Genomic DNA, 23,812 nt, shown 5'->3' with positions numbered 1-23,812 from the left:
AAGAAGATGTGGTATATGTATGTAAAGAAATATTATTCAGCAAAGAGAAAGAAGGAAATCCTGCCAATTTGTGTAACATGGCATTGTTCTAAGTGAAATAAGTCAGGCAGAGAAAGTCAAATACTATATGATATCACTTATATGTGTAATCTAAAAAGTCAAATTCATAGAAACTGAAAGCAGGTTGGTGGTAACTAGAGTCTAGGGGTTTGGGAAGTGAAGAGATGTTGGTCAAAGGGTACAAACTTTTAGTTTGAAGTGAATAAGTTATAGGGATATTTGTACTGCATAGTGATTAGCTGTGATTATAAATAAATAAAAATATTCTCAACAGCAAGTGATTATATTTATCATTTTAGTGTATTTCAAATAAATCAAATATATTCTTGGAAAAAAAAAAGCTATATTAAAATTAAAAGAATTGCCACGGTTGGAGAGATTTTTTTAATATTAGATAAATTCTTACTAAAATTTTCCTATAATTCTATGTACAAATATTTACATTAGAGTTTAGAATAATTACTTTTTAAATATTTCCAATTTTGGTCAATATAGAATGACTTTTCACTATGAAGTCACTTTTAAACTTCCCATTCATGTCACCTAAACATCACATCTTAATTTTTGTTTGCTGTATTATCATTATAACATGTTCAAAACTTACAATGTACACATTTTGTCCACGACCAAAATTTCGAATAACATTTAGCCTTAGTTTTGTATTTATATGGATTTAATGATGCACTTTCTTTTTATTGCAGTCTCTCTATTCCTGGAGGATTTTCTTTTCATTAATTTTTTATCTGACAGATATTTTGTTTTTGGGTCTTAGAGGGTTTCTTGTTGCTATTTCCTTGTTTCCTTGAGATATATTCAGAAGTATTTATTCCTTAAATTCTTGGTATTAAGAAAGGTCTTTTTTTTTTTTAAACCAAAGAGCAACAAGGATTTGATGTTTTTCTGATTTACCGTTCCCTTCCTCAGAACTTTCTACATGCTCTTCCACTATCTTCTACAAGTGCAGCCATCAATGATGACTGCACTTCAGTGTGGGAGAATAACCTTCCTCCTTCAACTCTTTCACAGATACAAGGAAATCCTTTTTCTAAATCAGCCATTCAAAACCTTAAACCAAACCTTGGTCTGGTCTTTGTTCCATGACAGAAGTTAGAAGGGTTAGTGTTCTAGCTATTGCCATTGTTCTATCTCAACACTGGCACTTGCATCCCTCTGTAGATTGAAGCAAAGAGTCCAGCATCTACTCACTTTCAGGCCCACTTCTTGCCCAGACGGTCACATGAAACTTATTGGTTTCATCTGGAATGTCAGGGCCATGAAAATCACAGACTGAAACCATTTCCTGTTACTATTGAAGACTAGCTCCTTGCTAACACTGACACTCCAGACAGAACCTGGGGAAGGGCAGAGTGGTGGGGGGAAGGGTTCCTTTTTCATAAACTTTCCCCTCATTGCTGCTTCTTGTCACTATCATGTTCCCAATACTACACTCATCAAATGAAACCAAATTCTGTATTCTCAACCTACATATTCTACATTCCTATTTCTGAACTTTCAAAATGCTATTTCCAGTTAGAAATTCTTTTCTCCCCTGCCTCCAATCATTACTGAGACTATGAAACATCCAACAAATTCCAGCTGATAGGCCACTATATCTAGAAATATCTCAAGAGGAAACAAACTTTCATATGCATTCTGACTCTTGGTGATATCATTTATGACACAACTTATTATATAATTATGTAATATACTTTTAATAATATATAACAGTTTTAGGTATATCATGTCCTTAACAAATTTTTCAAGTTGCTATCTGTATATTCAATTTTAGCTATAAAGAGAATGCTATAAAGTTAGCAAGAATTCACCATGATCAGCCTATGAAGCCTCTGGAATGAGCAGTTCCTCTGGATTGAGTTTATCATGTGCCATAAAGGAGTCAAACACCTTTGGCCAGCCATCCACAACTACACCTAGTACCAGTACAATTCTTTTTATGTGATTGGGTTCCTCCTAGCATGCGTGGCAACTTTTATATTCCTGATCACTAAATGTTGCCTGTTTTGTTGCTGGAAGTTTGGTAAAACTGCGAAGAAGAAAAAGAGAGAGTAGTTTTTTTTTAACAGTTCGGCTGGAAACTTTGGTAGGATCCATCTGAATTAACCCAGCCACTGATTAGAATAGATTCCTCTCCTACTTCCCCAGGTTCTTGTCCATTCCTCAGCTTATCAAGTCACAGATCAAAGACTCATCCCAAAAATATGCCACATGATTCAGAATTAAGGTTTAAATTAATCTGTTCTTTAAAAGACAATATAAACAATTAAACACATGGAAGTTATTACCATTAAAGCCTCAGTGCTTTGTTTCTTTCTTTCAGTTCAACCAAATGAGATGCTGTTTGAGACCTTAGGAACATAATGATTAATTCTATTTTCAGTACTGCTCATGTTGACTATTTCCTAAATAACATCGTTTTGGGTCCAGTGTATGAGAATTATTGCGTATTATCTAAAGGAACTAGACAAGAAGTAATGTAAAATATTACTCTAGCCAGAGCTGCCCTTCTGGTCAGGAAGATCAGGAAACTGTCAGGGTTTCTAATCTGCTGTAAAGCAGATTTTACACCATCAATTTCCTTTCACATGACACGTCAGACTTTGTCCCTCTTGGAATATAAAACACTATTTTTGGTCTTTGATTTGAAGATTTCCCTTCATTTGGATATTAATAATGATAGTACTTCATTTGTATTGTAACACTTCGTGGCTTCAGAGAACTAGCTGATTATCATATGTTAGCATGGTTGATGATATGATGGAGCAGAAGTAAATGATTGGAATTTCATTCCTACCCTTTTAAATTAATTTAAAAGTTTATTTAATTCTTTCCTACATTAATTTTACTTACAATGTACATATTTGAAAAGAAGAAGCAAATTACTTAAGAGCTACTCTGCAAATACTTTGGGAAGAAAATGTATTTCTCAGAAATGCTATTTTCTATGGGTATGATTTCTCCATCAGAAACTCAAGAGTTTGCCCATTTCTTCCTTTTCCTTTGTCCCATCACTTCCCCTGGTCCTCTCATGAACTGTACTGGGACAGCTATAATAAGCACAAGTACCTAGGCTTCTTATTAACTAGCATCAGTCAGAAATCTGCAGTAAACATGAAGACACAAGTTCAATTTTAATAAAAATAAAGAATATATTTTCCTTTCTTTTCTAAAAAGTCTATCTTCCATTATGTTTGCCAGTGTTTTGCCCTTGAGGTCAAAATATTATTTAACTGTGATGGTATTACATAGTAGTAACCAAGTACATTAAATGATTTACCACAGAGTTTGAAATTTATAACTCAAGTTTAAGAGGCCTAAAATTATAGCTCTATCTTAGAATAGTTATAAATCATTTGGGCAATTATCTTCTTTGTTACAGGAATAGTGGCACAAATAAGAACAAGATAAAGATAAATTTATTCTTAGGTGTGGAATTAACTATAAAGAGATATACAAAAAAAGATATTTTCTCAATTTTATGAGGTTTTGAGATAATTAATTATAATGCTTTAAGGTACATATTTTGAAAAATGTAAACACAATGCTACCTTGTTTACAATCTAATTAATGTAATCGAAGCAATAATTTACCATAGTGCTAAATCATTTATTCTGGCAATAAGATAATGTTATTTCCTAAAATGCTCTATAAAATCATAGTTTAATCTTTGGTTATTTTATACCAATGTCAAGATATCCCTTCACATTTTTCATTATTATCAAATGATGTAACATAAAGGAGTTTAAGTAAACTCAAGATTTGGATACCTTGTTAGCAATTTCTGAGTTTATTCAAAAGAACTACCCTGGCAAATAAACAAATATATTCTATCTTGTAGAGACCAAAGTTTTTCTTAAACACAAATATTTACCTATTTAAATCATCTATACATTACTATATTAAATATATTAACAATCTGGTAATAATTTTAGGTGTGTAGAAGCTAAACCTTTGTAACATATCATATTTTTTCTAGTTTAAGTTTTAATAAAAACATATTTTTCAGGAGTTTGATGACCTCTGGCTTTTCCAGTCAGTTAAAATAACATGTCTTAAAATACTTTATTTTTAAACTATTTACTATTCATATGTGACTATATTATAGAATCCTGCTCAATTTTCTTCTGTATCATGACCATTGAAAACACTAATAGGTAGATGCAAGTATTTTGTACATTACATGCATACATATGTGAATACAAAGTCACTTTCTATACATCACAAAAAAGTGATTTATATTTTATGTTTTGATTTTCAAACTTGCTTGTTTTTTACAAGGAAGGATTTGTTTCTCTTATGTTCTACATGTTTTACCAAAAATAATGATTCACCTGTATCTTAGATTTAACATACTCCCTAATTTAGGAGAATATTAACTGTATTTTAAACAGTAATACATTTGGGACTTAGAAGCGTCTGCTGCCTATAAAATAGAGAACCATAAGTTCTGCAATGAACATTGAAACCCTACCAACCTGCTTCTCAATTTCATTTCCTCCCCAGGTTGTTTGCTTCTGAATTCCATTCCAATTCTACCAAAGTTCTAGATTCTGGCTCTAAACTTAGCCAAAGAGGCTGAGATCCTAATCTCTCATTGTCAGTTCCTGCCATTCATTTCCCCCAGAGACAATCTTTAATACACTCAGATGAAATCTTCTATGATATCAGCAATCCATATGACACCATGAAATGAAGGCGCCTTTCACACTTAAAGGAATTGTCAGATGATAAAATTATGATCTTTTCATGAAGGGAAGCCACCCCACTATCCTGGAGATCCTTTGCCCTCATGAACATGCCTCAGTTTAGACCTTGTCTCCTTTCCAGGACTCCTAGACATAAAGTCTCATCATGCAGATTATGATAGGGGAGATCCTAAAACTCATGGAGAGTTTGCAATAAACTAGACCTTTCTTCCTTTGTTGAGACAAAACTGCTATTTCATCGATAATTACTAAGAACTGAGTGAAGATTCACTGTCCAGGTGTCATGATGGTATCATCTTACCTGTGTGAGAGGTATAAGAAATCACTGCTGGTACTATTACTCCTGCACCATCCCTTTGCAGTTAACAGCCATCTTCCATTCCAGTCTTCACAAAACCCGATGCAATACCTCTGGAGAATCCTAACATGAGAAATGTGAATTTATCCATTACTTTCATATGTTTACAAGGCAAGATGATGAGGATATTGTTCCCAAATTAGTTGCTACACTTAAAAGCTTATATCACTCACAGAATGAATGTTTACTTAGAATCTGTATCCAAATCCTTTTCAAAGGAGATTCTCCTCTCATTTCAGGTCAATAGATTATTGATAGCATAAAAACAAATCTATCCCATGACATGCATCTTTCCCTTCCTACTTCTAATTTGATGGGAATTCCTGGTAAGATCATTTTAAAATATAACTTACCTGGACTACAAAGGCAGGATACAAAACAAAGTTCAGAAGAAGGTACTTAGAGGATAAATACTTTCTAAGAGTAAGTATTGGGAAGTACTGAAGAAGTGAGAGAAATATAAGGAATGTTGCAAATGTTCAGAAAAGGAAATGATCATAATTCAGAGATAATATTCTTCTTTTTTTTTTTTTTTTTTTTTTTTTTGGGTACGCAGGCCTCTCACTGTTGTGGCCTCTCCCGTTGCGGAGCACAGGCTGCGGACGCGCAGGCTCAGCGGCCATGGCTCATGGGCCCAGCCACTCCGCGGCACGTGGGATCTTCCCGGACCGGGGCACGAACCCGTGTCCCCTACATTGGCAGGCGGACTCTCAACCACTGCGCCACCAGGGAAGCCCAGAGATAATATTCTTAAATAAAGGAAAGTAACCAAAGTTGATACTCAAAGGATACCCATGTTTGGATAAAAAGGAAAAAAGGGAAGGAATAACTATAGCCAAAAAAGAACAACAGCAAGCTAAATGAAATGGGGCTAATAAAACAGGTGTGAAAATATGGAGAAAGAAATGTTTGGAAATGCTCAAATAAATCAGAATATCCTTGTGTTGACACATGCTGCTTTCGTATCTGGAAACTCCCTACATACAAGGTAATTTCTTCTTAGCCTAGAGCCAGTAGCATTTACAATGATACTGGGATTTATTTTTCACACATAGAGGCACAAGATCATCTACGCTTTTCTTTATCTATTTGCTTTCCAAAGCCTCTGAACTGGAGATTAGCTTGCAGAGAAATTATGAAGGCGTGCTCTTGGAAACAAAATCTTTACCTCATAGTCATTGTGACCTTGCTATGTGCCAGTTATATTTTAACTACTTAATTACTCCATACTGGATATAAGTGAGAGCTACCTCTGCAGTAAAGAAAGATTATGAAGAAGGTTTGGATTTTATCAAGATGTCTAAGACATGGGTTTCTCTTCTTGTCCTTTCCTTTTATTTCAGCTGTGCATCTTGTGGAAAGGTGCTGCTGTGGCCAATGGAATATAATCACTGCATCAATTTAAAGACAATATGGGATGAACTTGCTCAGAGGGACCATGAAGTTACTGTGCTAGTATCTTCACCATCCTTGTGGGTCCCAATAAGCCATCTACCCTTAAATTTGAGGTTCACTCTACATCCTTCACTAAGAATGAGCTTGATTTGCTTTTTACAGAACGGATCAAGATATGGCCATACGAGTTACCAAAGAGTACATTATGGGCATATGATTCAAAGATGCAAAAAACGTATTATGAATATTCTGATACTGTTCAAAAGCTCTGTGAGGATGCAGTTTTGAACAAAAAACTTGTGAAAAAACTGCAGGAATACAGATTTGATGTTGTTTTTGGACATGCCATTTCTCCTTGTGCCGAGCTGCTGTCTGAACTACTTAACCTACCTTTGGTCTACAGTCTTTGACTTACCACTGACAATACAAATGAAAAACTCTGCGGAGGGCTCACATTACCTCCTTCCTATGTACCTGTTATCATATCAGAACTTAGTGACAAAAGGACATTTATGGAGATGGTAACAAATATGTTGTATTAGCTATATTTTGACTTTGCATTTGAGACTTTTAACAAGAAGTAGTGGGATAAATTTTACAGTGAAGTATTAGGTAAGTCTGGTTTATTTAGTACGTTTTCCCTCTAGTAGATGGAAAGAAACCTTACTTCCTTTGTGTGGGTTAGAGTGCATATGTGTGTGTATATATATATATATATATATATATATATATATATATATATATATACAAATAATTTAAAATAAAAAATAACTTGTATTTTCTTAGCTTTAGTGTCAAAATGGAAATAGAACGCTTCTCAGTCAAAATTTATCAACTATTCAAGAAAGCATGCAAAGTATCTAGAACTGTGTGACACTGGAGATATCCCTCCATTTGACAATAATATTCCAATATGTGAATATTCTTGGGACTTGTTTATTTAGAAAGCTACATACTCACTGTGTTTTCGATAAACCATACTGTCTGTTAATTATTGTTGTAAAATCAACCATCCTAAAACTTAGCATTTAAAAGAGCAAACGTGAGAGAGCCTCCGGGAAGATGGCGGAAGAGTAAGACGCGGAGATCACCTTCCTCCCCACAGATACACCAGAAATACATCTACACTTGGAACAACTCCTACAGAACACCTACTGAACGCTGGCAGAAGAACTCAGACCTCCCAAAAGGCAAGAACCGCCCCCCCCCCCCAACGTACCTGGGTAGGACAAAAGAAAAAAGAATAAACAGAGACAAAAGAATAGGGACGGGACCTGCACCAGTGGGAGGGAGCCGTGAAGGAGGAAAGGATTCCACACACTAGGAAGCCCCTTCGTGGGAGGAGACTGCGGGTGGTAGAGGCGGAAAGCTTCGCAGCCGTGGAGGAGAGCGCAGCAACAGGGGTGCAGAGAGGAAAGCGGAGAGATTCCCGCACAGAGGATCGGTGCCGACCGGCACTCACCAGCCCGGGAGGCTTGTCTGCTCACTCGCCGGGGCGGGCGGGGCTGGGAGTTGAGGCTCGGGCTTCAGTCGGATCTCCGGGAGAGGACTGGGGTTGGCGGCGTGAACACAGCCTGCAGGTGGTTAGTGCGCCATGGCTAGCCGGGAGGGAGTCCGGGGAAAAGTCTGGACCTGCCGAAGAGGCAAGAGACTTTTTCTTCCCTCTTTGTTTCCTTGTGCGCGAGGAGAGGGGATTAAGAGCGCTGCTTAAACGAGCTCCAGAGACTGGCGCGAGCCGCGGCTAAAGCGCGTACCCCAGAGACAGTCATGAGACACTAAGGCTGCTGCTGCCGCCACCAAGAAGGCTGTGTGCGAGCACAGGTCTCTATCCACACCCCCCTTCCGGGGAGCCTGTGCAGCCAGCCACTGCCAGGGTCCCGGGATCCAAGGACAACTTCCCCGGGAGAATGTACGGCGCGCCTCAGGCTGGTGCAACGTCACGCCGGCCTCTGCCGCCGCAGGCCCGCCCCGCACTCCATGCCCCTCCCTCCCTCCCGGCCTGAGTGAGCCAGAGCCCCGGAATCAGCGGCTCCTTTAACCCCGTCCTGTCTGAGCGAAGAACAGACGCCTTCCAGCGACCTACACGCAGAAGCGGGGCCAAGTCCAAAGCTGAGCCCCTGGGAGCTGTGAGAACAAAGAAGAGAAAGGGAAATCTCTCCCAGCAGCCTCAGAAGCAGCGGATTAAAGCTCCACAATCAACTTGATGTACTCTGCATCTGTGGAATACATGAATAGACAATGAATCATCCCAAATTGAGGAGGTGGACTTTGACAGCAAGATTTATGATTTTTTCCCCTTTTCCTCTTTTTGTGAGTATGTATGTGTATGCTTCTGTGTGAGATTTTGTCTGTATACCTTTGCTTCCACCATTTGTCCTAGGGTTCTATCTGTCCGTGTTTTTTTTGGTTGTTGTTGTTAATTTTTTTTCTTTTTTTCTTAATAATTTTTTTATTTTAATAACTTTATTATATTTTCTTACTTTATTTTATTTTACTTTTATTTTACTTATCTTTATTTTATCTACTTTACTTTTATTTTACTTTATCTTCTTTCTTTTTATGCTTCCTTCCCCCTTCCTTCCTTCCTTCCTTCCTCCCTCCTTCGTTCCCTCCCTCCCTTCTTTCTTTCTTTCTTTCTTTCTTTCTTTCTTTCTCTCTACTTCTACTAATTCTTTCTTTCTACTTTTTCTCCCTTTTATTCTGAGCGATGTGGATGAAAGGCTCTTGGTGCTGCAGCCAGGAGTCAGTGCTGTGCCTCTGAGGTGGGAGAGCCAATTTCAGGACATTGATCCACAAGAGACCTCCCAGCTCCACATATTATAAAATGGCGAGAATCTCCCACAGATCTCCATCTCAACACCAGCACCCACCAATGACCAGCAAGCTACAGTGCTGAACATCCTATGCCAAACAAATAACAAGACAGGAACAAAACCCCACCCATTTGCAGAGAGGCTGCCTAAAATCATAATAAGTCCACAGACACCCCAAAACACACTACCAGATGTGGACCTGCCCACCAGAAAGACAAGATCCAGCCTCATCTACCAAAACACAGGCACTAGTCCCCTCCACCAGGAAGCCTATACAACCCACTGAACCAACCTTAACCACTGGGAACAGACACCAAAAACAACGGGAACTATGAACCTGCAGCCTGCAAAAAGGAGACCCCAAACACAGTAAGATAAGCAAAATGAGAAGACAGAAAAACACATAGCAGATGAAGGAGCAAGATGAAAACCCACCAGACCTAACAAATGAAGAGGAAATAGGCAGTCTACCTGAAAAAGAATTCAGAATAATGTTAGTAAAGATGATCCAAAATCTTGGAAATAGAATAGACAAAATGCAAGAAACATTTAACAAGGACCTAGAAGAATTAAAGATGAAACAAACAACGATGAACAACACAATAAATGAAATGAAAAATACTCTAGATGGGATCAATAGCAGAATAACTGAGGAAAGAGAACAGATAAGTGACCTGGAAGATAAAATAGTGGAAATAATTACTGCAGAGCAGAATAAAGAAAAAAGAATGGAAAGATCTGAGGACAGTCTCAGAGACCTCTGGGACAACATTAAACGCACCAACATTCGAATTACAGGAGTTCCAGAAGAAGAAGAGAAAAAGAAAGGGACTGCGAAAATATTTGAAGAGATTATAGTTGAAAACTTCCCTAATATGGGAAAGGAAATAGTTAATCAAGTCCAGGAAGCACAGAGAGTCCCATACAGGATAAATCCAAGGAGAAGTATGCCAAGACACATATGAATCAAACTGTCAAAAATTAAATACAAAGAAAACATATTAAAAGCAGCAAGGGAAAAACAACAAATAACACACAAGGGAATCCCCATAAGGTTAACAGCTGATCTTTCAGGAGAAACTCTGCAAGCCAGAAGGGACTGGCAGGACATACTTAAAGTGATGAAGGAGAAAAACCTGCAACCAGGATTACTCTACCCAGCAAGGATCTCATTCAGATTTGATGGAGAAATTAAAACCTTTACAGACAAGCAAAAGCTGAGAGAGATCAGCACCACCAAACCGTCTTTACAACAACTGCTAAAGGAACTTCTCTAGGCAAAAAACACAAGAGAAGGAAAAGACCTACAATAACGAACCCCAAACAATTAAGAAAATGGGAATAGGAACATACATATCGATAATTATCTTTAAATGGACTAAATGCTCCCACCAAAAGACACAGATTGGCTGAATGGATACACAAACAAGACCCATATATTTGCTGTCTACAAGAGACCAACTTCAGACCTAGAAACACATATAGACTGAAAGTAAGGGGATGGAAAAATATATTCCATGCAAATAGAAACCAAAAGAAAGCTGGAGTAGCAATTCTCATATCAGACAAAATAGACTTTAAAATAAAGAATATTAGAAGAGACAAAGAAGGACACTACATAATGATCAAGGGATTGATCCAAGAAGAAGATATAACAATTGTAAATATTTATGCACCCAACATAGGAGCACCTCAATACATAAGGCAAATACTAACAGCCATAAAAGGGGAAATCGACAGTAACACATACATAGTAGGGGAATTTAACACCCCACTTTCACCCATGGACAGATCATCCAAAATGAAAATAAATAAGGAAACACAAGCTTTAAATGATATATTAAACAAGATGGACTTAATTGATATTTATAGGACATTCCATCCAAACCAACAGAATACACATTTTTCTCAAGTGCTCATGGAACATTCTCCAGGATAGATCATATTTTGGGTCACAAATCAAGCCTTGGTAAATTTAAGAAAATTGAAATTGTATCAAGTATCTTTTCCGACCACAATGCTATGAGAACTATATATCAATTACAGGAAAAGATCTGTAAAAAATACAAACACATGGAGGCTAAACAATACACTACATAATAATGAAGTGATCACTGAAGAAATCAAAGAGGAAATTAAAAAATATCTAGAAACAAATGACAATGGAGACACGATGACCCAAAATCTATGGGATGCATGCAGCAAAAGCAGTTCTAAGAGGGAAGTTTATAGCAATACAACGTACCTTAAAATACAGGAAACATCTCAAATAAACAACCTAACCTTGCACCTAAAGCAATTAGAGAAAGAACAAAAAATACCCAAAGTTAGCAGAAGGAAAGAAATCATAAACATCAGATCAGAAATAAATGGAAAAGAAATGAAGGAAACGATAGCAAAGATCAATAAAATTAAAAGCTGGTTCTTTGAGAAGATAAACAAAATTGATAAACCATTAGCCAGACTCATCAAGAAAAAAATGGAGAAGACTCAAATCAATAGAATTAGAAATGAAAAAGGAGAAGTAAAAACTGACACTGCAGAAATACAAAAGATCATGAGAGATTACTACAAGCAACTATATGCCAATAAAATGGACAACCTGGAAGAAATGGACAAATTCTTAGAAATGTACAACCTGCCAAGACTGAATCAGGAAGAAATAGAAAATATGAACAGACCAATCACAAGCACTGAAATTGAAACTGTGATTAAAAATCTTCCAACAAACAAAAGCCCAGGACCAGATGACTTCACAGGCGAAATATATCAAACATTTAGAGAAGAGCTAACACCCATCCTTCTCAAACTCTTCCAAAATGTAACGGAGGGAGGAACACTCCGAAACTCATTCTACGAGGCCACCATCACCCTGATACCAAAACCAGACAAGGATGTCACAAAGAAAGAAAACTACAGGCCAATATCACTGATGAACATAGATGCAAAAATCCTCAACAAAATACTAACAAACAGAATCCAACAGCACATTAAAAGGATCATACACCATGATCAAGTGTGGTTTATTCCAGGAATGCAAGGATTCTTTAATATACGCAAATCAATCAATGTGATAAACCATATTAACAAATTGAAGGAGAAAAACCATATGATCATCTCAATAGATGCAGAGAAAGTTTTCGACAAAATTCAACACTGATTTATGATAAAAACCCTGCAGAAAGTATGCATACAGGGAACTTTCCTCAACATAATAAAGGCCATATATGACAAACCCACAGCCAACATCGTCCTCAATGGTGAAAATCTGAAAACATTTCCACTAAGATCAGGAACAAGACAAGGTTGCCCACTCTCACCACTATTATGCAACATAGTTTTGGAAGTTTTAGCCACAGCAATCAGAGAACAAAAGGAAATAAAAGGAATCCAAATCAGAAAAGAAGAAGTAAAGCTGTCACTGTTTGCAGATGACATGATACTATACATAGAGAATCCTAAAGATGCTACCAGAAAACTACTAGAGCTAATCAATGAATTTGGTAAAGTAGCAGGATACAAAATTAATGCACAGAAATCTCTTGCATTCCTATACACTAATGATGAAAAATCTGAAAGTGAAATCAAGAAAACACTCCCATTTACCACTGCAACAAAAAGAATAAAATATCTAGGAATAAACCTACCTAAGGAGACAAAAGACTTGTATACAGAAAATTATAAGATACTGATGAAATAAATTAAAGATGATACAAATAGATGGAGAGATATACCATGTTCTTGGATTGAAAGAATCAACATTGTGAAAATGACTCTACTACCCAAAGCAATCTGCAGATTCAATGCAATCACTATCAAACTACCACTGGTATTTTTCACAGAACTAGAACAAAAAATTTCACAATTTGCATGGAAACACAAAAGACTCCGAATAGCCAAAACAATCTTGAGAACAAAAAACGGAGCTAGAGGAATCAGGCTCCCTGACTTCAGACTATACTACAAAGCTACAGTAATCAAGACAGTATTGTACTGGCACAAAAACAGAAAGATAGATCAATGGAACAGGATAGAAAGCCCAGAGATAAACCCACGCACATATGGTCACCTTGTCTTTGATAAAGGAGGCAGGAATGTATAGTGGAGAAAGGACAGCGTCTTCAATAAGTGGTGCTGGGAAAACTGGACAGGTACATGTAAAAGTATGAGATTAGATGACTCCCTAACACCATACACAAAAAGAAGCTCAAAATGGATTAAAGACCTAAATGTAAGGCCATAAACTATCAAACTCTTAGAGGAAAACATAGGCAGAACCCTCTATGACATAAATCACAGCAAGATCCTTTTTGACCCACCTCCTAGAGAGATGGAAATAAAAACAAAAGTAAACAAGTGGGACCTAATGAAACTTCAAAGCTTTTGCACAGCAAATAAACCATAAACAAGACCAAAAGACAACCCTCAGAATGGGAGAAAATATTTGCAAATGAAGCAACTGACAAAGGATTAATCTCCAAAATTTATAAGCAGCTCATGCAGCTCAATAGCAAATAAACAAACAACCCAATCCAAAAATGGCCAGAATACCTAAATAGACATTTCTCCAAAGAGATATACAGACTGCCAACAAACACATGAAAGAATGCTCAACATAATTAATCATTAGAGAAATGCAAATCAAAACTACAGTGAGGTATCATCTCACACCAGTCAGAATGGCCATCATCAAAAAATCTAGAAACAATAAATGCTGGAGTGGGTGTGGAGAAAAGGGAACCCTCTTGCACTGTTGGTGGGAATGTAAATTGATACAGCCACTGTGGAGAACAGTATGGAGGTTCCTTAGAAAACTACAAATAGATCTACCATATGACCCAGCACTCCCACTACTGGGCATATACCCTGAGAAAACCATAATTCAAAAAGAGTCATGTACCAAAATGCTCATCGCAGCTCTATTTACAATAGCCCAGAGATGGAAACAACCTAAGTGTCCATCATCGGATGAATGGATAAAGAAGATGTGGCACATATATACAATGGAATATTACTCAGCCTTAAAAAGAAATGAAACTGAGCTTTTTGTAATGAGGTGGAAAGAACTAGAGTCTGTCATACAGAGTGAAGTAAGTCAGAAAGAGAAAGACAAATACCGTATGCTAACACATATATATGGAATTTAAGAAAAAAAAAATGTCATGAAGAACCTAGGGGTAAGACAGGAATAAAGACACAGACCTACTAGAGAATGGACTTGAGGATATGGGGAGGGGGAAGGGTGAGCTGCGACAAAGCGAGAGAGAGGCATGGACATATATACACTACCAAAGGTAAGGTAGATAGCTAGTGGGAAGCAGCCGCATAGCACAGGGAGATCAGCTCGGTGCTTTGTGACCGCCTGGAGGGGTGGGATAGGGAAGGTGGGAGGGAGGGAGACGCAAGAGGGAAGAGATACGGGAACATATGTATATGTATAACTGATTCACTTTGTTATAAAGCAGAAACTAACACACCATTGTAAAGCAATTATAATCCAATAAATATATAAAAATAATAAAAAATAAAATAAAAGAGCAAACATATCATTTGCTCATGATCCTATGAATCAGCAACTTGGGCTGGGCTCAGGGAAATGTTTCTTCTTTGAGGCTTGTCTGGGCTTACTCATTAGCCTACGGTTAGTTATCAGCTTGGCTACGGTGGATCAGTCCAAGAAAGTGTCACTCTCATGGCTGGGATTTGGCAGGTTGGCAGGATACTATGATTGTCTCTTCCATGTGACCTGTCCAACAGAAAAGCTTGGAATTTTTCACATGACAGAAGAATTCTAGAATAGTTTGTATGAAAGTTTTAGGCCTAGATTTGGAAGTCACACAGTATCACTTCTGCCACCTTCTATTGGTAAAACAAGTCACAACGCAAGCCCAAATTCAAAAGGTGAAGAAGTAGCCTCCACCTCTCAATAGGAGGAGTTTCAAAGACTACGTAGCCATTTATAATATATAATAGTAAGAAACTTCATTAAATATATTTAAAAATCAAGTGAAAGTCAGTCATGATTAAATATAATTTTAAACCTGGGTGTAGTAAAAAAAATCTACTTCATGTACAAGAAAGTATGACACTTTGTGTAAACTTTATGTTTACTTGTCTTTAAAATTAAACATTTCTAGGGTTTCCCTGGTGGCGCAGCGTTTTAAAGACCGCCTGCCGATGCAGGGGACAGCGGTTCGTGCCCCGGTCCGGGAAGATCCCACATGCCGTGGAGCGGCTAGGCCCGTGAGCCATGGCCGCTGAGCCTGCGCGTCCGGAGCCTGTGCTCTGCAACGGGAGTGGCCACAACAGTGAGAGGCCCACGTACCGCAAAGAAAAAAAAAAAAATTAAACATTTTATGAACTCATACCTGAGGTTCCTTTCAGCTTTCAGCATCAAAGTCTCTGATATCTCTCTTCTAGATTCAGTTCTTCTATTATTTTAATATCTCTAACATCTTCATCATCTAATATATCTATTAAGAAGGAAAATTACTTAGTGTGGATGAGTTGTCGCTGGGAATTATCTAGTATTACTCCTTCCCTCTCAATGGATTAAAAGTCATTTGCTAAGCAAACCTAAAACACTGGGGATTTATATTAGAATTATCAATGTCTGCTTTCTGATTCTACAACACTACGGTTTGAAAAATGAAGCAAAAGGCAAAGTTCCAGAATATTTTTCATATCTGGATGATTTCTAATCTTGATTCTGTGAGTACATTCATTCAACTATAAATATTTATTGAGCTTCTTCTTGTTTGAGGGGGGGTGAAGCACAGAAGGAAATTAGTAAATATTTATTGAGAATTTACTCTTCTCCAGGAAATCTTCTACATCCTTTACATTTATTAACTCATGAAAGACACATATAGAAATCCTGTTCATAGGCACTATTATTCTCGTCATTTTATAAATATGGAAACTTAAGTAAGATAACCTACTCAGGTTCTCTTGGGGAAGAAGTGATGGAGATGGGATTAAAACACAGCAGTCTGGCCCCTGAACCTAAGCACTTGTATATTGCATTAACTGAAAGAAAAGCATGAGACTGTAATTTCAAAACTCCATGTACGATTTGGAGAAACATTGTGCTAAGCACCAAGTGTTCTGCAATATAGAAGACCAAGAAGATTAGTTTTTCTTGATGTTGGTGGTCTTTATAACAAACACTCTCCATAGTCAGCATATACCGCTGAACTAACCAAACTTATTTTTGCCAGGAGAGATGCTCCCTCACCACCATTTACTCATAGATACATATAAAGCATCTTTGTGTTTGGGAAGTATTGTAAAAATTTTGGAAACCTAAGAAAAGTATCCCTTCCAAATTGATCTTAACCATCCTTGACAGAAATTCATAATTACTCTCATTGCCTAAGAATATTTAAAAGGGTAATTTACAATTACAAAGGAAATAAATATCCGAGTTATATAAACATTAAACTTTGATTACATATATAGTATATGAGGTTATAGGACGTAGTGGCTTGGAGAATAGAGCCAAGGTCAAAGTCTCAGGAACAAATTCTGCTAAAAATTAATCAAGAATCACAGATCATAGAAAATAAGCTCTTAGATGAGATTCCATTGCCAGGGCATGCAAGGCAATGTGAAGGAAAACAGAGCATCAAATGCCAAACAATCAAAGTAGAAAGCTGGTTGGTGAATGAAGTGGGAGGATGAGTAGGCCTATCTGAAATAAAGACTAAACAAATAACCCAAAGACCAAAGTTTCTAAGATAAAAATTAATCAGGAATCATAAGTCATAGAAAATAAGCTCTTAAATGAGATACCATAATAAGCACATGCACAGCAATGGGAAGGAAAACATGGCACCAAATAACAATCAAAGTAGAATGCTGGGCTGTGAATGGGGCGGGTGCATTGGTCTGTGAGAATATGACTAAGCAAATAATCCAAAGCCACGAAAAAGCTTAGAGAAATTGTAGGTAAATAAGGGGACAGAGGTGAAAGCGATTGACACAAATAGACTTTTACAACCAAGGCAGTTTTCCAGTCTGACTTTCCAGAAGTTTTTTGTCATTCCTTGAAAAAGAAGCCATCACAGCATTGCTGATTTATTCTAGGAATAGAAACTAACAAAGGAGATCCTTTGACCAAGTTATAAACACTAAAGGAATATTTTTCAGCTTTGGGCAGCTGAGTCTCCTTTATCACTCATTCCCACTTGTTCATAATATTTATTTTTAGTTTTTCCAGTATTTATAATTTTTCTGGAGACCAAAGAGACAAGTTTAGATATGGGAAAACACTTCACAGTCTGAATCATGTGATACTTCCTTAGCCTCCTATCCTTTCTAGGCAGTTATCAAGCAGCCTTCCCTTTATATTAGATTGTAGCAATTGATACAGTCAGAATGTTTCGAGTTTCCTAGAACAGAAAAAATAAATGACATAGAGATGGAAGTGAAAGACATCATTTCATTTGGTGCACCTCATTCATCATGCCCTTTCTTGATCACAGATGGTCCAAGAATTTAGTCCCACAATAAGCTTTCTTCTTTAAAACATACAAGAAAGTGTGAGACTTTAAGTTATGCAAGGGAAGGCTATTCATTCTTAGTGATATATGCATCATTAGGGAAGCTTCTTAAACCACTGAGGTTTCTCTTCTTGCCTTTCTCTATACCCCTAGAGGAAATTCAATTTCCTATGAGTAACCTGTTTATTCTCTGGTGGCTAGCTAAGTGACACTGGAGACCAGACTGAAACAAGTGTGAACAGTGCAAATTCATCATGCTGCAGGTCCTTGTTTAATGTGGAAAGTCATTAATAATCTTTAGAAAACAATCTCTATGAAGGTGAGATCAAGTTGGTGAAATAGGAACTTACCTCCTCCCATGGACACACCAAAATACAACTATTCAGAAAGCAACTATCTTTGAGAACAACTTGAAGACTAGCATAAAAGATTTCCCACAACTAAAGATATAAAGAAGGAGCCACAACTAGACAAGTAGGAGGAGCAGAGATGCAGTCTAACCAGGATCCACACCCTGGGGTTGGCCACTCACAAACAGGAGGAATATCACAACCACAGAGGTTCTCCTCCAGGAGAAAGGGGTCTGAGCCCCCACTTCAGGCTCCCCATTTTAGTAAGATAGGCCCCCAGAATGTCTGGCTTTGCAAACCAGACGGGCTTACATTTGAGAGAACAGGAGACCCTGTAAACAGAGATTCTGTTCTCAAAGTCTGCACACAAAATCTCACACAGTCTGAGTCCCAGTGAAGAGGCAGTAGTTAAAAAGGCACCTGGGTGAGACCTACTTGCTGATCTTGGCGAGTCTCCTGGAGAGGCATTGTGCAGCTGGGACTCCACCTAGGGATGGAGACTCTGGTGGCAGCCATTTTGGGGATCTTGTTCTACCATGCTAACACTGGCAAACACCATTTTGGAAGCCTCTTTCTAACCTATTAGCACCAGGGGCTTGCCTGCCAGTAGGTCCATGGCAGTCACACGATGCTGGGTCATCCTTGGAAGATGGGGATGCTCAGTTAGTTAAAAAAAAAGAAAAGTTTAAAATGTTAGAGCATTAAGTAAAAAATACACAAATATCATCAATGTGATACAAGCCCAATGCTATGCAGGAAAATGACCATTTAGAATGTAATATTCATCACATACTTAAATAATTACAGAGAGATATTGACTTAGAATTAAAATCTGTTAGTTAACTTGAACATGTAATACATGAAACAAGAATTAATCTTTAACAATTATTTGAACCTGTTTTCAAAGGTGCAGAGGGGAGAAGTTATTGTAAGCTATGTAAGTCTCTCACTTAACATGTATTTTTTTCCTTCTCTTTTTTCTGTATATATGTTTGTTTAAATTATAAAACACTGGCATTATTTGTTCATCTTGACCAACACAGACTTGAAGCTTTATTGCTATATCTTCTAAGAAAAAATGGATACAAATTTACATATATTCCTTTTCCTATTTTCTTTTTCAGGAAGACTCACTACATTGTGTGAATTGATGGGGAAAACTGATATTTGACTGATAAGAAGTTATTGGGACTTTGAATTTCTCCACCCACTCTTACCAAATTTTGAATTTGTTGGAAGACTCCACAGCAAACCTGCTAAACCACTGCCAAAGGTAAACTGGTGTCTTGAATAGTTTTCTATTCCCAGTCCAAATACTGTCTTATGGAAAAGAAACGGACAATATATAAAATTTCTTCACACCATGTCCTCACCTATTATGTGTTTCAGGTTTTATTATCACTGAAGATTCTGAGCTACATAACAGTCATGAAAAGTAAGAGAGAAATGCAAGATTGTGTGGATATAGCCACTATAAAAAAGTCTTCCAACACATAAGAAATTATATTTTTTTCAACAAATGTGTATTCTTTGTCTGCTAGATACCAGATTCTACACTCCGAAATGAAGAAGGAGGGGTGAATGAGATAGACAAAGTTGTAGTCCTTAGGGATATTATAGACTGGTCAGCCAGAAAAACTATAAATGTTAAATAGTTATTTACAATCAAGTACAAATCACAAAATGCATAAGACTGAGGTAATGTGGGAGCTTATCTCTTGTATTTTATTAAAATAAATTGCAATGAGGTATTTAAAAGAATTAAATTCTGATAATGTGATATTAAAAGTGGAAATATGTGAGAGTATTCAAAGGTTATGGAATCTGGTGCTTTAATATATGGTACTATGGTAGCTAGGAAATATACAAAAGCCAAATCCTGCCGGTAGTGCCTTTCCTATAAAATATGGATGCACAAGAAAAAAAGAAGAAAAATGAGGGAGGGGGTTTACTTACCTACCTCATTGGAGTGGTGTGAGAATAAAATGGTCTAATACAGTAATTCTTCATTATATACAGATTCTGTATTTTCAAATTTTCCTACTCACTAAAATTTATTTGTAACCCCAGAATCAATATTTGTAGTATTTCATGGTCATTCATAGCTATATACAGAGCAGCAAAAAAGTTACTCACTGGACGTGCATGTTCCCAGTTAAGCATTGAACAAGGCAATCCTCTGCCTTTTTGTTGCAGCTTTCATACTGTAAATAAGTGTCCTTTTCAGGTCTAATTAATACCACATTCTTGCATTTGAGTGCTTTTTGTTGGTGATGTCGCTGTTTGGAATGGCCCCCAAGGAGAGTGCTGACATGTTTTCTATTGTTCCGGAAAAGAAGTAAGAAGGCTGTGATGTGCCTTAGGAAGAAAATATGTTTGCCAGATAATCTTCATTCCATTCCATGAGTTATAGCACTGTTGGCTATGAGTTCAGTGTTGATGAATCAACAATATATGTTAAACAAGGTGTTTTAAAACAGAAATACACATAAAACCAGCTTATGTGTTGAGCAGTTGACAAAAATGTTGTGACAAGAAGCTTGGGTGAAACCAGGAGCAATGATTCATTACTCACAAATGACATGTTTGTGGCAACTTTATAGAACATAGTTACTAAGAATAAAAAGAATCGACTGGATACATAAAGCCCATACACAGTGCCAAGGACATAGTGCTTGATAAATATTAGCTATTGTGATAAATTTCTTAGTGCCCCTTTTGACAAAAGGAATTTGTCTCAGAAACCAAAGTAAGAAGAAGAAAATATTAAAATTGTATTTGAAGCTTTAAGCAGTCTCACTAGTATCTAGACTGGAGGGATTCCTTCTGATATATGCACTTGTGTATGTGTCATACTGGCAAACTCATGATATTTTTTCCCCCAAAATTTGTTCTCATCATATTTGAGATCAAAGAACTTCACAGCACAAAATAGAACAGAAATTATTGTATCCTGATAATACAATTCATGGAAATAAGCCTCTCTCAGGAATTGGTTGTGGTGGTGCATTAAAAATCATCCAGTAACGCATAAAGATATAGCTCTATTTCAATCATGTAAATTGCCTGACCTCACTAGCTAGGCTTGGAAACAAATAAAGTAAAGTAGATATCAGAGAGGAAGTGCCTAGTTTAGTATTAACCTGCACAATAGGCTACAAATTTTAAAATGTAAATGAAAGTCTTCCATAACGTTATGTCATGAGCCCCAATTAGTTCATAGATAGCCTGATCAGATGTTTTACCCAATAAATCACACTCTCATGGAGTAAAATCCACCCAAAATAAACAATTTACAGGCAAAATCTGTCACATTCATTATAAGTCATAGCATTAATTCCCTTAAAATATCTGGGCCATGATCAGAAGTAAAATTAAATTTATACTCAAAATTTAAACATCCCATATAAAAATAATGATAATATTTGATATTGTAATTTCATTATGTTTTGAATGAAAATAGAGAGAAATAAACTACAGGAAGTTTTGAAAAGCTATTTCCTTAAGAGAGATGAAATTAATATAGCATGCCCAGTGTTATCAGAGCATGAGGTAGAAAGAAAAAGGAAATAATATTTTAAGATAAGGAAAATTGCTTTCATCAGTCTTTTTCTCTTTCAGTCAATTAATGTAATATCACCAGAAGTTTAATAGATCAGAATCTTAACTGAGGATTAAATTTAGGGAACCCGTCAATATTGGGAATTTGAAACACCAATAAATAAATAATAAATTGTGATTAATAAATTCAGAGTCATTTATTTATATATAGATGATTTAACAAGAGCACTTTCGTTCTTTTACCAAAGCAATTATATGTAACCTCATAATCAGGTTATATTATCATATGTAGCCTTTATAATCAGGAAAGCCTGTACACCAAAAGAGACATCCTGAAAACTGCCAAGAAGAAAAGTAGACCAATTCAGTAACAAATACACTGGACATAAAATGACATAAAATCTCAAGAAGCCGAGCTACAGACAGATTCTCTGTTAGGAATTCAGGTCCTTTTAAATATTTGTCTTCTGTCAACTCCTCCAAACAAAACCAAAAAAAATCCAAACAAACAAAAAAAACCTTGTTGATCAAGCAAGGCTAGGTTTATTTGACTTATTATAGGAAACAAGAACAGCACTTTGACAGAGTTTTATTACTTTTCAGCAGAGGAAAGTCAGGGGAAGATAATTCTAAGGTGTTGGGGCCTGGTTGGCGATATCGAGGAAGAATTTGTAAAGTGAGGAACAGTTTGGGACTGGGCAAAGTTCAAGGCATAACTTTGAATTGCTGGACACAGTGAGGTCAGGTCTTGAATTTTGTCTGTGTGAGCAAGCCACGTGTTTTAATAAGCACACTATTTTACTTGGTCACAATCCTGTCATCCTGGGACAAACTACTAAGTCATTGTTGCTGGAACATAGCATTATTTAACACATAACTAGAAAAAAAATTCCTGGTCCTGCTATTGTTTGAGACATGGAATAAAAATTACACTGTTTTCAAAACTCACTTAAGAAAATTAAACCTGTGCTGTCACAACGTAAAATGTTCTTCACTGGAAACTTTCACTTTACTGCTGTCTCTTGTTGATAAGTAATAAATAAATCACCATACTTGCCTAGTAGTCAATGATTATACATTGATTAAAGAAAATAGATTTCATATTACACATCTCTTTCCAAGGGGGTTTAAGGTTTGGCATGTTAGAAGATGAGGCATTCTAACAATACTTCTCTCTTTAGAAATATACATATTCATTTCCTTCAAACAAACTAAAACAAGAATAAATGAAACAAACAAACAAAACTCTCTCTTTGCTGATGCCCCTTTGTAGTATAGCAAATTATTTCTTTTCAGGAAATCGAAAAGTTGTCCAAAGCTCTGGAGAAGATGGCATTGTATTACTTAGTTTGGGCTCAATGGTCCAAAACCTTCCAGAAGGAAAGGCTAACATGATTGCATTGGCCCCTGTCCAGATTCCACAGAAGGTATGATACATTGCCTTTGTGCTGAACAACTACTTAAATGACTCTCTTTAATGTCTATGGAGTGGGTCCATTAAAATAGTTTTTGCAAGGGGGAGAGAATTTCATAACACAATTAGATCAAAATGAACTGGTATATCTGTTTTTCTTTTGAAGTCAAAGTTTTAAATGGTGCAAGGGGGACTCATGTGCTTAAATATTCCAATTCAAGTTTTACTTTGTTCTCAGAGACACTTCTGTATTAGAGGTTATGTGTGAGGTTTCAGTGCTATTAAGTTAATAGTAAGAACACAAGAATGTCCAAATCTAACCCCACAAATGATGATTTTTCCCAGAGGAGTTCCTGGGGGACTGTGGAAGTTCTGAGCAGCAGAGAGACATTGTGTTACAGTTCAGTTAGTACTCGATATTCAATATTCAAAATAGAATTTTGAAAAAGGCTGAGTTGAAGCATAAAGATTCAAATCCTTCTTCCTGTTCCTGCTCTCTCTTTTCCCAAGATGAAAAGAGCATATATCTTTTTTCTTTCTTTCTTTCTTTTTAAAACATCTTTATTGGCGTATAATCACTTTACAATGGTGTGTTAGTTTCTGCTTTATAACAAAGTGAATCAGTTATACATA

At 36.7% G+C, this 23,812-nt stretch overlaps 2 pseudogenes; both read left to right on the top strand.

Annotated features, from left to right (window-relative positions):
* LOC101322630 (UDP-glucuronosyltransferase 2C1-like) overlaps positions 1–2,130 on the top strand; it is a 43,864-nt pseudogene extending 41,734 nt beyond the window's left edge.
* Positions 2,131–6,438: 4,308 nt separating this feature from the next.
* LOC109548788 (UDP-glucuronosyltransferase 2B31-like) lies at positions 6,439–23,198 on the top strand (annotated as a pseudogene).
* Positions 23,199–23,812: the final 614 nt, after the last annotated feature.

This window comes from Tursiops truncatus, chromosome 5 (assembly GCF_011762595.2).
Source record: "Tursiops truncatus isolate mTurTru1 chromosome 5, mTurTru1.mat.Y, whole genome shotgun sequence".
Classification (NCBI taxonomy): Eukaryota; Metazoa; Chordata; class Mammalia; order Artiodactyla; family Delphinidae; genus Tursiops; species Tursiops truncatus.
The sequence above is the reverse complement of the archived record's forward strand: the minus strand, read 5'-3'. Positions and strand labels throughout refer to the sequence as shown.